Here is a 17,187-nt window from a genome sequence, read left to right on the forward strand (position 1 = left end):
CACTAATTTTTCAAAATTTTTATGATAAATCTGCTTGAGTTGTATTTGGAACATGATGTTTGAGCTAAAGAACACACAACCTGTGAAAGATTTGAGCCTTTATGTATGGTTACATTATTTAACCATAATCATTTTATTCTTGTGTGTTTACTTCTCTATGATTGTAATCTATATTTTGTTTTATCTTATATATCCAATATTTATTATATTTACACGCTTGCACATGATTGAGGCCATTATTTGTTTAAACTCACTTATCCAAATCAAGCCTACCCTTTTCAATTACCCTTGTTAACCACTTTGAGCCTTTGAAACCCCATTTGTTCTATATTTTACCACATTACTAACCTTAAGCTGAAAAACAATTATATATCCCAAATTGAATCTTTGGTTAGCTTAAGATAGAATTGTGTGTGCTAGTTAAGTATGGAAAATTGTGGGAACAAAAGTTGTTGAGGGAATGTGTCATGAAAATTTAAAGGGAATTTGGATACCTACTCATGTGAAGATATGAGAATGAAAAATCTATGTGCATTGATAAGCTTTATTTATTTAAAAAAAATCAATAAATAAGGGGACAAAATTACCCCAATATTAAATTCAGAATTCAAAGATCAATGCACATATGATAGAATTAAAATACAAAGTTGAAACATGAGTATGGGTTGAAAAAAGGGAACTATGGGTAGCTAAGCATGAATTTAAAAGTATATAGAATATATGTATATTAGGTGAGAGCTTAGGTTAATTAAAGATTCAATTTATAAAGCTCACTTAGCCATATGTATATCCTTACCTGCACCTTGGCCCCATTACAATCCTGAAAAGACCTCATGATGTTTGCATTGGTATATTAACTGTTGTTGATTGGTTAAGAGAAAAACAAAAGTTAGAAAACATGACTAGAAAAGAATTGAGTGATTACCCTATACACTAGAGATTAGAGCGTACATACATTATCAGTGAGGGTTCAATGCTTGAATTTTCATGTTTCCTGCCTTCATAAGCTATCTTCTTGCACTTTTATCAGTTTTATTGTATAATGATAGAATTAGTGGAATTTGATTTGTAACTGTTTTGAAAGGCTTATTTACTTTTGATCAAGTGGACAATAATCATATAGTTGCATTTATTTATATACGTAGGATTGCATTGCATTTCATGAGTTTCTGCATGTTCATACTTATTTCCTTGTCTCCTTCAATTTAGCATGAGGACATGCTAATGTTTAAGTGTGGGGAGGTTGATAAACCACTATTTTATGGTTTATATTGTGTTTAATTGTGTGGTTTTGTCATGATCCTTGCCCACTTATTCATCAATTTAGCATGCATTTAGATTTCCTTCCTAAATTCAGTACATGTTTGAAAATTGCTTCCTAGAGACTTTAATTATTTACTTTTAATTCTCCTTTATTCCATTCGATGCCGTGATCTGTGTGTCAAGTGTTTCAGGCCTTATAGGGCATGAATGAGATGGAGATTGGAGAGGAAGCTAGCAAAAATGGAAGGAACACAAGAATTTGAGGAGATAACCAGCGAGAAGTGACGCGGTCGCATGGCTCACGCGACCGCGCGAAGGAGCGCAAATCGCAGCGACGCGGCCGCATGGCTTGCGCGGCCGCGCGGATTGGAAAGCGCAAGTGACGCGGTAGCGTGGACGACGCGAACGCGTGGAGAGGAAAAAGCGCAAGCGACACATCCGCATGGATGACGCGATCGCGTGACATGTGCGATCTGCATAATCTGCAGAATTCGATGGGGGTGATTTTGGACCTTATTTCGGCCCAGTTTTCGGCCCGGAACAGCAGACTAGAGTCAGAGAATATGCAGAAACAACACACACATTCATTCAGTAGTTTTAGATCTAGTTTTTTCACTCTCTTAGATTTTTTCTCTCTAGTTTTTAGGATTTTAATTTTCAATTGATCTTAGCATTGGAACATTGAGAAGAGTTATTTCTTCATCAAGACTTCATCATTCTAGTTTGTTCTCTTAACTTGGTTTTATTCTTCCATGTTCTTTGTTATGTTCAATTTTGTCATTCAGATACTTTTATGATTAATTAATGCAATGATTATTTCTCTTTAATTCAATTTCAATTCCAATAATCATGTCTTCTTTTAATTCCCTTTTATGTGCCATGGATTCTTTATTTACAATGCGTGAGTAGTTTCATTACTTGATAGGGAATTGATTAAAAGGAACTCTTGAGTTGGAAGGATCGAAGGAGAAATTTATAGTTGGGTTAAATGTTGGATTGCTATCCTGTCACCAACGCCAATCCCTTTGAACTAAGTGGGTTGTAACTCGTGAATAAATTTGGCAGTCCAACTTGTTTGACTTTTCCTTACCTAGTAAAGGATAACCAAACAGAGTAACCGTTAATTATAAATCAATCTTAAAAATCACTCCATCAATGATAGAGATTCTAACTGATCAATTCCCAGTCAAGGCTTTTATTTATATTATTTAAAATTCCTCAATTTAAATTCCAATTTACTTAGCTCAACTTCTTGGAACATCTGATTAATAAAATAGCACACTTTTCTGCAACTCGTTGGGAGACGACCTGGGACTTAAAACTCCCAGTAATTTTAATTTAAACTCTCTGTGACATATTTCTAAATTGATAGGCAGATTTTCGGTGAGTTAAGAACTATACTCGCAACGTAACCATTTTAGCTAATTTTTAATTCACCAGCTTCTGCTTCCCATCAGCAAGCAATGGAGAGTGTCAGAAGATAAAGATGGGTTGTGGAGGTTCAAGGGCTGGATAATTATGCCAGATGTCAGGGACTTGCGACAGAGCATTTTGGAGGAAGCTCACAAGAGCGGGTTCTCCATTCATCCTGGAAGCACCAAGATGTACCAAGACTTAATGACGATGTTGTGGTGGCCAGGAATGAAAAATGATGTGGCGTTGCATGTTTTTAAATGTCTAATTTGTCAGAAAGTCAAGATTGAACACCAAAAGCCAGCAGGAACCCTCCAACCTTTGGAAATTCCACAGTGGAAATGGGAGAGCATTGCTATGGACTTTGTATTGAGCTTACCAAGGACTCGGACAGGTTGTGATGCCATTTAGGTGGTTATAGACCGACTGACCAAGTCAACTTATTTTCTGCCTATTCGGATAAGTTGTACTTTGGAGGAGTTGGCGCGCTTATATATAAAGGAGATTGTGAGGTTACATGGCGTACCTTCCACCATTGTATCGGATAGAGATCCTCGCTTTACATCACGGTTCTGGGGTACTTTTCAGCGAGCTTTTGGCACTCAATTAAGTCTAAGCACTGTCTATCATCCTCAGACGGATGGTCAATCAGAAAGAACAATCCAAACCTTGGAAGACATGTTAAGAGCTTGTGTTTTGGATCAACCGGTGAGCTCGGATCGATATATGCCTCTGGTAGAATTTGCTTATAACAATAGCTATCATGCAAGTATTGGAATGGCTCTACATGAGGCTTTATTTGGAAGAAAATGCCAGTTTCCATTATGTTGGTATGAGGCAGGAGAAAGGAGTTTGATAGGACTTGAAATGGTAAGTGAAACCACTGAGCAAATAAAGAGAATCCGGAGTCGAATGCTTGAAGCTCAAAGCTGTCAAAAGAGCTATGATGACTAAAGACGGAAGCCTTTAGAATTTGAGGAAGGAGAACACGTCTTCTTGAAGGTTACTCCGACCATTGGAATAGGGAGGTCCATCAAAACCAAGAAGTTAAATCCCCGTTACATTGGGCCATTTGAAATCCTGAAGAGAATTGGACCAGTGGCATATAGGATCACGTTACCACCACATCTTTCGAAATTGCATGACGTGTTCCACGTATCGAAGCTTTGTAAATACACTTTTGATCCTAGTCATGTCCTAGAGCCGGAATCAGTCCAAGTGAGAGAAGATCTGACGCTCCCAGTAATTCCGGTTAGGATTGATGATACCAGCATCAAGTGCCTACGCGGAAAGGAGGTTTCCTTGGTGAAAGTAGCTTGGAGTTAGGCTGGTATTGAAGAACATACCTGGGATCTTGAATCAGAGATGCAGAAGGACTACCCACACCTTTTTTCAGGTAATTCACTCTGAATTTTGAGGACAAAATTCCTAATTAGGTGGGTAGGATGTAAACCCCGCTAAAATCGGTAAATAATTAGTTAATAAATTGAATTTTTATTAGGAAATCTAAATATGCAAAACTAATATCAAAATGGGATAGAGCTCGTCAAAACGAGAATTTTGATACCAATTTCGAAAATTTGGCCCAAAATCGTACCGGAAGGGCCGAACCGGGGCCCAAACCAGGCCCGTGGGTCCAACTTGACCCATAATTTAAAAGAAGCATCAGCTTCTTCTTCCTCACTTCATTCACCACGCAGCAACACAGCAAGGGGGGAGAGGAGACTCCCAAACCCTCACCATTCCTTCCAACTACCATAACTTCCTCATTTGAGCTCCGATCGTCACACCGTTTGCGGCCACGTGTCCAGCGCGTCGAGCTCTACCTTTCTATCCGAACAATTTCACTGGTAAGCCTCCTATTAGGTTCATAATTCTTATTCCTCTTTCTTTGGTAAACTTGAAAACCTATGGTGAATCTTGTCCAATTTTGTGTTCTAGGTTCAAGTTAGCTTCCGGAACTTGTGGGCTCAAGCTATTGAGCATATGGGTATGGTAAGAACACCCTAACCCTAGCTCCATTTTGTATTTCGAATGGAAAATTGAATTGGAACATATATATATATGTATTAAGTGTAGGTTAAGTGGGTGTTTATGCATTGGAATTGAATTGGAATTACTTGGAGGTTTGTTGGTGACCAAGGCTTATTTTTGGGCTATTTGATTCATCTTGGAGGGGCTGTAATTTTGTGTTGTGAGGCTTCCTTGGATGAACTAAGTGATCATCCAAGGTATGGTTTAAGTTTCGCACTGTAATATTTACGGTGTTGTGAAAATTTAGGTTAGAAGAACCATAGGATAAGCTGAATTTGTTAATGGCATTAAATGAGTAGTTTTGTATTGTTGTTAGTATATTTGTTGATGAACACATATTGGAATTATGAGACATTGAGGGCATTAATTTTATGCTTTTGGACTTGCTTATAAGGGGTTGTGTTGATGTTGATGTATTGATGGATTGTGGTTGGTGTTTGTTACTAAAATATGTTATGTGAAGTTGATGGATTAATGTGTATGAAGAGTTGGTTTATGTTAATGGCATTTAATTGGTGTATGTTGATGGAAGGTTGACAAATGTATGATGAAAGTTGGCATAGGTGAAGAATTGATATGAATAAATGAAGGGTTAATAATGTATGAGGTAAATGCGGATAATTGTTGATGATCAAGGTTGGTTAAGTTGATTATAGGTTATATTGGTAATGGTTGTTGGTGAATTGGGTTGATATGACATTGTAAGGTATGTTTTAATGGTAAGAAACTTAAATTGATGAAAGTGAGGTTTTGTTGGAAATTGGTTAAAACCAAATTTTGATGAACTTTGGACATCTATAATATTCTCCTCAAATTTTGGATTGAATTGTGGTTTATTGCAAATAAAAGATGGTTTTAAGAGCTTTTGATTGATATCAACTTTGTGAAAAATAAAATTTTGTGAAGAAAGTTATAGATGTTGCAAGTTTAGTGTTTAAATATGAGTTCAGGATGACCAAACAGGTTGCTGCAAGCTTTCTGGGCATTCTGCCCATTTTTTTTTGAAAAATGCCCACCCACGCGTACGCGTGGCGTGGAATTTTGGTGGCGCATGTGCGAGAAGCATGCGTACTGATGCCAGGGCATCTTGGCTAGTTTCACTGACCTTTTCTTTACTGTTTTTAGGGTAGTTTCATGCATTTCTTTAGGAAATAAGCTAGTTTTGGGTAGATATTCACCTACACCTTGATTCAAGCATACATTGTGCATTTTACATTATTTCATGAGGATTTTGCATGAATTTAGTGACAAATTGTATGCTGCATTACCCATGACTTGGACTAGAACTTTGATGCACTCTATTGCTTGATTTCAGGACCAAAGGAAGCAAGGAAAGGGAGGCAACTTGCAAAGTTAATGAGAAAAGTGATTGCCAATAACACTCTCAAAGCCATCATTGCCCACGTTAAGAGTCACATTAACTAAGTTAACGTGAACTCTAACGTGGAGAAGGGAAGTTGAGCCAACGTTAGTGACACTTAACATTGTCACTAACGTTGGCAAACACTCATGACTGGCCACGTTAGAGCCCACGTTAACCTAGTTAACGTGGCCTCTAACGTTAAAGGGGGAAGAGAAGCCAACGTTAGTGACATTCAACATTGTCACTAACGTTGGCCTAAGGATGCAACACACCACGTTAACTCCCACGTTAACTTGGTTAACGTGGGAGCTAACGTAAGAAGTGAGAGTTGTCGACAACGTTAGTGACACTCAACATCGTCACTAACGTTGGAAGCAACCACACAACCCCCCAAGGAGCCACGTTAACTTCCACGTTAACTTAGTTAACGTGGAAGCTAACGATGAGGAATGAATGATGAGCCAACGTTAGTGACACTCAACATTGTCACTAACGTTGGGATGGCTAAGAATGGCCACGTTAGAAGCCACGTTAACCTAGTTAACGTGGACTCTAACGTGAGGTCTAGGGGCGCATTGGAATGTTAGTGACAATGTTGAGTGGCACTAACGTTCTCGAAGTTTGGCAAGGCCACGTTAGAAGCCACGTTAACCTAGTTAACGTGGGCTTTAACGTGAAGCAAAAAGGGGCACACTGGAACGTTAGTGACAATGTTGAGTGTCACTAACGTTCTCAAAGTTTGGCAAGGCCACGTTAGAAGCCACGTTAACCTAGTTAACGTGGGCTCTAACGTGAGGCAAAGGGGTACATTGGAACGTTAGTAAAAATGTTAAGTGTCACTAACGTTCTCGAACTTATACTTTCACTAAATGTTAACACCCCTAACGCCCTGAGCTAAAGTCTCTGCCCACTTAGCACTTTCTCTCTGCAAGTAAAGCCAAGCTCGAATGAAGAAAAGAACTGCTTCAAACTCAAGATCCAAAGGCCCAAGACTTGAAGAGCCAACTAGAAGCTGAGAGAAATAGTATATATAGGAGTAGCTTTGAATTGTTAAGGAGTTCTGGAGGCTGGAAAAAGAGAGCTACTCTCTGTATTTTACTTTCTCTGCATTTTCTAGTTTTATGATGTATTCTCCATCTTTGTTTTCATTTTCAAGAGCTATGAACAACTAAACCCTTTTCATTGGGTTAGGGAGCTCTGTTGTAATTTGATGGATCAATACTAATTTTCATTATTCTTCTTCCATCTTTTCTCTTGATTTTACTTGAAAGCTTTCGATCTTCATCCCATTGAGTAGTTATCTTGGAAAAGAAGCTATTCAAACTTGGATCTCTTTTGAACCTTGAAAGAGGAATGAAGAGATCAAGCTAGAAATGCTTTCTCATGTTGGACCAAATTGGGTTTGGATGGGTATGTGACTATAACCCTCTCAATACTTGATTTGGGAAATGCATGTGGTATAATCAGTGACCATACTTCATCTCTTCTCATGAGCAATTGACCAAGGAATTGGCTATTGATCAAGACTTGAGAGATTGAATTGCAAAAAATTGTAATTCAATCAATTAAGATTGCCAAGGAGATCAATGAGTGCATTGATTGAGGAAGAGATGAAAATGAACTTGATCCGGAGAATTGCAACATCTCCTAAGCCCAATGAACTCCCCATCTCTGATCTTACCCATTCTCTTTAATTTCTGCCATTTACTTTTATGAGCAAATCCCCCATTCCCATTTACAATTCTGCAATTTATTTTCAGTCATTTACTTCCAGTCCTTTAATTTTAGCATTTACTTTTCTGTTATTTACATTCCCGCCATTTTATTTTCTGCAACTCTCAACCCAAATTCTGGATTCGCTCAACTAGAACATTCTTCTAATTAAAGTTGCTTGATCAATCAATCCCTGTGGGATTCGACCTCACTCTATTGTGAGTTTTTACTTGACGACAAATTCGGTACGTTTGCCGAAGGGAGATTTGTTGAGAAACAAGTTTTCCGTGCATCAAGTTTATGGCGCCGTTGCCAGGGATTGATTGTGCATGAACAATGATTAAATTGGAAGATCACTAGATTGAGCATTTTTATTTTGTGAATTTCATTTTCTGTTTGAGTAATTTACTTTTTGTTTTAGTTAAACTTCTTCCCTTCCCCCTCTACTCTTTTGTTTTTCTTTGTTATTTTCAATTCTGTTTGCTAACCCACTAACTGTTTGATATATTGCATCACCCACAATTAACAGAAATTCTGACACAAATACTTTCTGCACCTAGCTTTTCTTGCTTGCACTTGATGGTTGTATGACAGGGAGAAGAAGCGGGGCTTCAACTTCCTTCGATTCTGAACCTGAGAGGACCTTCCTTAGATTAAGGAGGGAGGCAAGAGGAAAGAAAGTGGTTGGTGCTGAGGAAGAAGAGGAATTCTTTGAAACAAACATGGAAGACAACATGGAAAATCATCATGAAAAAGAGGATCACAACCATGGGGGAGGAGGTAGAGCAAATCATGCTGGGGAGGATAGAAGAGTTTTGGGCTCTTACATCAATCCAAACCCAGGCAATTGTGGAAGTAGCATCCAAAAGCCAACAATCCATGCCAACAACTTTGAACTTAAACCACAGCTCATCACCCTTGTTCAGAACAACTGTTCATTTGGAGGAGGTATTCAAGAAGACCCCAATCAACATTTAACCACCTTCCTGAGAATATGTGACACAGTGAAGTATAATGGTGTTCACCCTGACGCCTATAGACTGCTCCTATTTCCATTCTCACTTAGGGACAAAGCAGCCAAGTGGCTGGAATCTTTCCCAAGGGAAAGCTTGACAACTTGGGAAGACGTGGTGAACAAATTTTTAGCAAGATTTTACCCTCCTTAACGAATCAATAGGCTGAGAGCTGAGGTCCAAACTTTCAGGCAACAAGATGGTAAGACTCTATATGAAGCATGGGAGAGGTTCAAGGACTTAACAAGGAGGTGTCCACCTGACATGTTCAACGAATGGGTGCAGCTGCACATTTTCTATGAAGGACTCTCTTATGAGTCAAAGAAGGCCGTAGACCATTCATCCGGAGGATCTTTGAACAAGAAGAAGACTATTGAGGAAGCCATAGATGTTATTGAAATAGTAGCAGAGAATGACTACTTCTATGCTTCCGAAAGAGGGAACACAAGAGGAGTAATGGAGCTAAACAATGTAGATGCTCTGTTGGCCCAAAACAAGCTCATTACCCAGCAGCTGGCTGACCTCACCAAGAAGATGGAGATGAACCAAGTAGCAGCAATCTCCACTTCATCAACAACCCAAGAAGGAGTGAATGAAGAAGCAGAGGGGAGTCATGAGCAAGCCAACTACATTGGGAATTTACCAAGGAAAAACTATGATCCATACTCCAAGACCTACAACCCTGGATAGAGAAACCACCCAAACTTTGGGTGGGGAAGTGAGCAAGAGCAAAACCAAGACCAGAGACGTTACAACTCCAACAACAATGCAGCTCACCAGCAATTCACACAGAGGACATCTCAACACCCCTACAACAACACTTCTCTGCATGCTTATCAAAACCAAAACAGTACATCTGCTCTGAATCACTCATCACTTGATGACAAGCTCTCTAAGATTGAAGCCTTACTTGAAGGAATATGCCAAGAGATTCAAGAAAATAAGGTGTTCAAAGAAGAGGTGCGAGCCAATATTAAGAACCAGGGAGAGACCATTAGGAAGTTGGAATTCCAGGTGGGATATTTAGTTGAGAAGATTCCCAAACCTACTGATAGCTTCCCAAGTGACACGGAGAAAAACCCCAAAGGAGAAGCAAAGAAAGTAAGATGGGAAGATTGCAAAATGGTCACTACAAGTGATCAAGAGACTGAAGACAAGCAAGGAAAACTTTGCAAACAACCTGAAGACAACTCAACAAAGGAGGAGGATAGAGATCACCATGAACCGAAAATCTCACAACAAGAGCTGCTGAAGCTCTATGCTCCCTTCCCTCAACTGCTCAATGGTGCTGTGGGAAAGAGAATATACTCAAGGTTCCTAGACTTGTTTGCATCTCTGCATGTAAACATACCATTCATCAAGGCAATTCAACAAATGCCTGCATTCATCAAGTATATGAAAGAACTTCTTCCCAGGAAAAGCTCACTCAAAGGAGGCCAGACTATAGTGATGAACAAGGAATGTAGTGCCCTTATTCAACCTGAGTTGCCTACAAAAAGAAGATACCCAGGGAGTTTTCACATCCCTTGTGCCATAGGTGAAACTATGTTCGATAGAGCACTATGTGATTTGGGGGCCAGCATCAACTTACTGCCCTTATCCCTGGCGAAGAGGCTGCAGATCAATGAGATAATACCCACAGATGTAATCATCAGACTGGCTGACAAAACTCAAAAGCAAGCAATAGGAGTGGTGGAAAATGTGTTGCTAAAGGTTGGAAAATACTTTCTCCCAACAGACTTTGTCATCCTGGACATGGAAGAGAGTCACACTCACCCAATCATATTGGGAAGACCATTCCTAACTACGGCCAGAGCACTTATCGATGTAGAGAAAGGGGAACTAATATTGAGAATCCATGATGAACGACTCAGCTTCAATGTTTTCAAACTCTCACAAGAAACAGATCAAGAGGACAAGGAACTAAGCACAAATGATAATGAGACACTGAAGGAGGAAACAAGCACTGAAGCACAGCCAGTTCATTCTGAGATCCCCTTAATAGATAAACAAGGAAAACAGCAATTGCCACAACTCAAGGAAAAGTTGGAGGAACCTAAACCTCTAGAGGCAGGTGAAGACAGCATCACAACTCCTTGGAAAAAAGAGGTCACCAAGGGGAAGGCAACCTTAAAAGAAACAAAGAAGAAGGTACCAAGGAGATGGAGGAACAAGAAGATCCCTACGGAAGACTTCTCTCCAGGGGATAGAGTTGTCTCAGCTTACTTCCCAGATATTCCCCCTAATCTCCCCACTATACCATCTCAGTTACCCAAGGTCTTCACTATCAACAGAGTTCTTTCCCTGGAACATGTGGAGATCATTGATCCAACCAATGGATATAAGTCCACAGCAAGAGGGGAGGACTTTAAGCACTACCAACCACCCTGATGAAGGAAAAATGTCAAGCTAGTGACGCTAAAGAAGCGCTTCATGGGAGGCAACCCATGTTTTATATGTTTTTAAAATAATGAATAAATCAATGTTTATGAATTTCAACCCAAACTTGACAAACACTTGGTGCAATCTTTATCATGCAGTATATGGTGAAGAACAAGTTTGGTGTTCAAAGCAAACCAAGATGCATGCTAGTCTTGGGAGCTTTGAACAAAACTTTTCATCACATTGCTTCAAACTAAGTTTGGTGTCACCCCATGGTGCCACCAAAATGCATAAGGATACACAAGTAGTTAGTTAGTTGAAATTCATAAATAAACAAACTCTTTTTCTTCTATTTATTATTCTAGCCGTAGAGTTTTATTTTTATGATATTAATTTCCTTATTTTAAATATTTATAGGAAAGGAAAAGAAGCATAAATAGGGATTGATCGGACAATTAAATGGGGGAGATTTTGCCACTTAATGAAGAGCACTACACACATGTCTCAAGAGGGAACGCATGGGAAAACGCTGCCATGCAACATTGGAGAAAGAAGACCCTTGAAGACCGAACCAATCATTCTCATTAAGTGATGATCCTTGTCCTTCCTTCATACACAACCCCAACCGTCCATCAAGCAACAATCCTTGCAATCCACACCTTCCATCCACTCGTGACCTCCCTATATAAGTGAACCTTAGTGCATGATCATTCTTCACACTCAAATTCCCACTCTCCACACTTCATACTTTCGGCTTGCTCAAACCCCTTCATCACACTCAGTCCTAGCTAACCTATTCCTCATCTCTCCGTATCCTCCAACCTCCACCTCAAAACAGCAACTCAATTTATGGCATCATCAAGCTCAAAGAGGCAAAAGAGGAAGGAACCCATGGAGAGTGTTCCTTTCGATGAGAAGAAATTTAAAACTGCCTTTCATGAACGTGAATTCGAACGGATAAGGGTGAGAAAGATATTGCCAGAGTTAATCTTCCAAATCAATGCAGATGAGTCACCACAAATTCTGGAAAAAATCGAACAGAGGGGGTGGCAATTGCTCACAAGTCCAGAGGGGAAGATCAATGGAAACCTCATCAAAGAATTTTATGCGAATGTAGTAAGAGAGGATAAAACCAAGGCCCCAACCTTCAAAAGTTACGTAACAGGAAAAGAGGTGGACTTCAGCCCAAATGCCATAACAAGAGTTCTTCACCTGAAATCACCTCGTTTTGATGAGGAAAGTTATCAGGCAAGGATAAGTAGAAGCCCTGATAATAATGAGCTCTCAGAGATAGTGGCAGACATCTGTGTTATAGCAGCTGACTGGGAAAGGTACACAGATGGGAGACCCAAGTTCATCAAGAGAGGAGACCTGAGCCCTGAAGCCAAGGGGTGGTTTGAACTTGTGAGGAGGTCCATTCTACCAGCTGCAAATAATTCAGAGGTAAACATCAATCGAGCTACTATGGTGCATTGCTTAATACAGGGTGGGGAAATCAATGTGAATGAGCTCATCGCCGAGGGGATTCAAGATTCGGCTGAGAAGGTTGATTCAGGTGCCAGGCTTTGGTATCCCAGCACCATTCTCCGCTTATGCAACAAGGCCAAGGTAGTATTTGAGGACATCAATCCAGACTGGGTGAACCCAGGGAGGCCAGTTACACTCGAGCGATTGGTTTATACTACACCTGCTCAACAACAAAGAAGACCACAAATAGGAAGACCAAAAGCAAAAGAAAGACTTCACCAAGAGGAACCTCATCAGGAAGAATATCAACAAGGAGAGTATTCTGATCCAGCCAACTTGAACATGAGTCACCTTCTAAGAGCCATTGAGGATTTGGGGATGAGACATATGGAAGGACAAGAGCAAATACTGAACCTTCAAACCAACTGGCTGAGCCAATAGGAAGCATGACAAAAACAACAAATGGAGCAGCAGCAGGAACACTACTCCAGGCTCACTCAAGCCATCAACCAAGTGAATGAGAGGCAAGAGCTTCAAGAGAAGCACTTGCAAGAACTCAACCAGCGGCAGATAGCCCAAATGAAAACTTTCAATGAGTTCAGTGTACTCAATGAAGGAAGGCAACTACATAGGGAGGAGTTCTATGTGAACACTCAAGCCAAGTTGAACTACATGACTAGTAATATGCATCAGCTACACTATGCCATCCCTACATATGATGAGGTCCAAAAAGATTTTGTAAAACAAGAAGAGAGGAAGGTGAAACAGCAAAAGGAGACACTCAAGAAGAAGATGGAAGATGGTGGTTTCTGGAAGAAGCTGCTTGGAAAAGGCAAAGGAAGTGGGAGCACAAGCACTCAAGAGAGACACAATGAGGACAAGCAAGGATGGGAGCATGGGCATCCACATGAATGAAAGGTGGTGGAGTTCTTTTTAGTCCATCATTTTCTATGCTTTAAATAAGGAAGATCTCGTATGAAATAGAACCTGCTTCCATGTTATGTTTAAACTTTTTTCTGTCTTTTAAGTTTTCTTTTTGAATAGGTCCATGATTTCTGGTTTAAATGTCACTGCATCTTTCCCTTATTTACTTGTAAGCTTGTCCATTTTAAATCAAATGAAGAAGAGAATGTCTATGTTTTTAAAAGACCAGAGTAGAGTTCATAATGTGGAAGTGCATTCATGAATCTTTGGGGTAGTCATAAGTTAGCTAAGTTGGTTCAACCACAAGGCTAGGAGGACAACTATCTATCCTGAATACTTGACTTTGGATATACCCATGAGACTAAGTTAATAACAAGATCCTAATAAGAGAAAAGGGAAAGAACAATGGAAGTGAAAAACAAAAGAAAAAGAGTAAGTAATAAGGCTAGGCACCAATAGTTTGGACCTTGAGACAAGTGTCTGTGGTGCTCCTGTGTGAGGGATCTACTTGGATGAATAAGCTCTCAGGGGTGCTTTATCACTTGGTAACTTGGGTTAACTAACCCGGGATTATCAGCTGAAAATCCAGTGTCAAGAGTAACCCTCACTACAGAGCATTTAGTAATCCAAAGAGGTGCTGGACACCAAGGTCTCAAGAAAAGAAAATAAATAAACTATATGCCTGTGGTGTGTATGTATGGGGGAGAGACTTGAGGGAGTAAGTCCTTAGGGGTGCTTCAACACCTAGCACCTTGAACTAACTGGTTCGGGAGTGTTGGCTGAAAGCTTATCTTAAAGAGTTGCCCCCTTACAGAGCACTTAGCCTAAATAACACAAATAACCCTTGAAATAACAATAAAAGGATCAATGAATAAAAGTCTCATGGGATATAAACAAAGTAAGTGTTTAGGGACATGATAAAAGTCTGAAAGCCAGTAATGGAATGAACCTAAGTTGCTATGCATGAAACCACCATAAAATCAGTAACATGACTTCCACAAGAATGACTCATTCCTCTGGATATTCCATTCATCATTCTCTTGTTCCAGTACTTGCTTAGGGACAAGCAAGCTTTAAGTTTGGTGTTGTGATGCCAGGGCATCTTGGCCAGTTTCACTGACCTTTTCTTTACTATTTTTAGGGTAGTTTCATGCATTTCTTTAGGAAATAAGCTAGTTTTGGGTAGATATTCACCTACACCTTGATTCAAGCATACATTGTGCATTTTACATTATTTCATGAGGATTTTGCATGAATTTAGTGACAAATTGTATGCTGCATTACCCATGACTTGGACTAGAACTTTGATGCACTCTATTGCTTGATTTCAGGACCAAAGGAAGCAAGGAAAGGGAGGCAACTTGCAAAGTTAATGAGAAAAGTGATTGCAAATAACACTCTCAAAGCCATCATTGCCCACGTTAAGAGTCACGTTAACTAAGTTAACGTGAACTCTAACATGGAAAAGGGAAGTTGAGCCAACGTTAGTGACACTTAACATTGTCACTAACGTTGGCAAACACTCATGAGTGGCCACGTTAGAGCCCACGTTAACCTAGTTAACGTGGCCTCTAACATTAAAGGAGGAAGAGAAGCCAACGTTAGTGACATTCAACATTGTCACTAACGTTGGCCTAAGGATGCAACACACCACGTTAACTCCCACGTTAACTTGGTTAACGTGGGAGCTAACGTAAGAAGTGAGAGTTGTCGACAACGTTAGTGACACTCAACATCGTCACTAACGTTGGAAGCAACCACACAACCCCCCAAGGAGCCACGTTAACTTAGTTAACGTGGAAGCTAACGATGAGGAATGAATGATGAGCCAACGTTAGTGACACTCAACATTGTCACTAACGTTGGGATGGCTAAGAATGGCCACGTTAGAAGCCACGTTAACCTAGTTAACGTGGACTCTAACGTGAGGTCTAGGGGCGCATTGGAACGTTAGTGACAATGTTGAGTGTCACTAACGTTCTCGAAGTTTGGCAAGGCCACGTTAGAAGCCACGTTAACCTAGTTAACGTGGGCTTTAACGTGAAGCAAAAAGGGGCACACTGGAACGTTAGTGACAATGTTGAGTGTCACTAACGTTCTCGAAGTTTGGCAAGGCCACGTTAGAAGCCACGTTAACCTAGTTAACGTGGGCTTTAACATGAAGCAAAAAGGGGCACACTGGAACGTTAGTGACAATGTTGAGTGTCACTAACGTTCTCAAAGTTTGGCAAGGCCACGTTAGAAGCCACGTTAACCTAGTTAACGTGGGCTCTAACGTGAGGCAAAGGGGTACATTGGAACGTTAGTGAAAATGTTAAGTGTCACTAACGTTCTCGAACTTATACTTTCACTAATTGTTAACACCCCTAACGCCCTGAGCTAAAGTCTCTGCCCACTTAGCACTTTCTCTCTGCAAGTAAAGCCAAGCCCAAATGAAGAAAAGAACTGCTTCAAACTCAAGATCCAAAGGCCCAAGACTTGAAGAGCCAACTAGAAGCTGAGAGAAATAGTATATATAGGAGTAGCTTTGAATTGTTAAGGAGTTCTGGAGGCTGGAAAAAGAGAGCTACTCTCTGTATTTTACTTTCTCTGCATTTTCTAGTTTTATGATGTATTCTCCATCTTTGTTTTCATTTTCAAGAGCTATGAACAACTAAACCCCTTTCATTGGGTTAGGGAGCTCTGTTGTAATTTGATGGATCAATACTAATTTTCATTATTCTTCTGCTATCTTTTCTCTTGATTTTACTTGAAAGCTTTCGATCTTCATCCCATTGAGTAGTTATCTTGGAAAAGAAGCTATTCAAACTTGGATCTCTTTTGAACCTTGAAAGAGGAATGAAGAGATCAAGCTAGAAATGCTTTCTCATGTTGGACCAAATTGGGTTTGGATGGATATGTAACTATAACCCTCTCAATACTTGATTTGGGAAATGCATGTGGTATAATCAGTGACCATACTTCATCTCTTCTCATGAGCAATTGACCAAGAAATTGGCTATTGATCAAGACTTGAGAGATTGAATTGCAAGAAATTGTAATTCAATCAATTAAGATTGCCAAGGAGATCAATGAGTGCATTGATTGAGGAAGAGATGAAAATGAACTTGATCCGGAGAATTGCAACATCTCCTAAGCCCAATGAACTCCCCATCTCTGATCTTACCCATTCTCTTTAATTTCTGCCATTTACTTTTATGAGCAAATCCCCCATTCCCATTTACAATTCTGCAATTTATTTTCAGTCATTTACTTCCAGTCCTTTAATTTTAGCATTTACTTTTCTGTTATTTACATTCCCGCCATTTTATTTTTTGCAACTCTCAACCCGAATTCTGGATTCGCTCAACTAGAACATTCTTCTAATTAAAGTTGCTTGATCAATCAATCCCTATGGGATTCGACCTCACTCTATTGTGAGTTTTTACTTGACGACAAATTCGGTACACTTGCCGAAGGGAGATTTGTTGAGAAACAAGTTTTCCGTGCCTCACGTACGCATGTGAGCATGTTCACGCGTACGCGTGACTTGATGTTCACCCCACGTGTGCGCATGGCCTACGCGTACGTGTGGATGCTGCCTGCTGCAAAAATCGGTTTTGGCCATTTTTAAAC

General features: G+C 40.0%; 1 non-coding gene across 1 annotated transcript; it reads right to left on the reverse strand.

Moving 5' to 3' along the window:
• Positions 1-8,961: 8,961 nt before the first annotated feature.
• On the reverse strand, positions 8,962-9,065 carry LOC112745082 (small nucleolar RNA R71). Its single transcript, XR_003173028.1, has one exon. It is a non-coding gene; the product is annotated as a small nucleolar RNA R71 (small nucleolar RNA).
• Between the last annotated feature and the right edge of the window lie 8,122 nt (positions 9,066-17,187).

This window comes from Arachis hypogaea, chromosome 14 (genome assembly GCF_003086295.3).
Source record: "Arachis hypogaea cultivar Tifrunner chromosome 14, arahy.Tifrunner.gnm2.J5K5, whole genome shotgun sequence".
NCBI classification, from domain to species: Eukaryota; Viridiplantae; Streptophyta; class Magnoliopsida; order Fabales; family Fabaceae; genus Arachis; species Arachis hypogaea.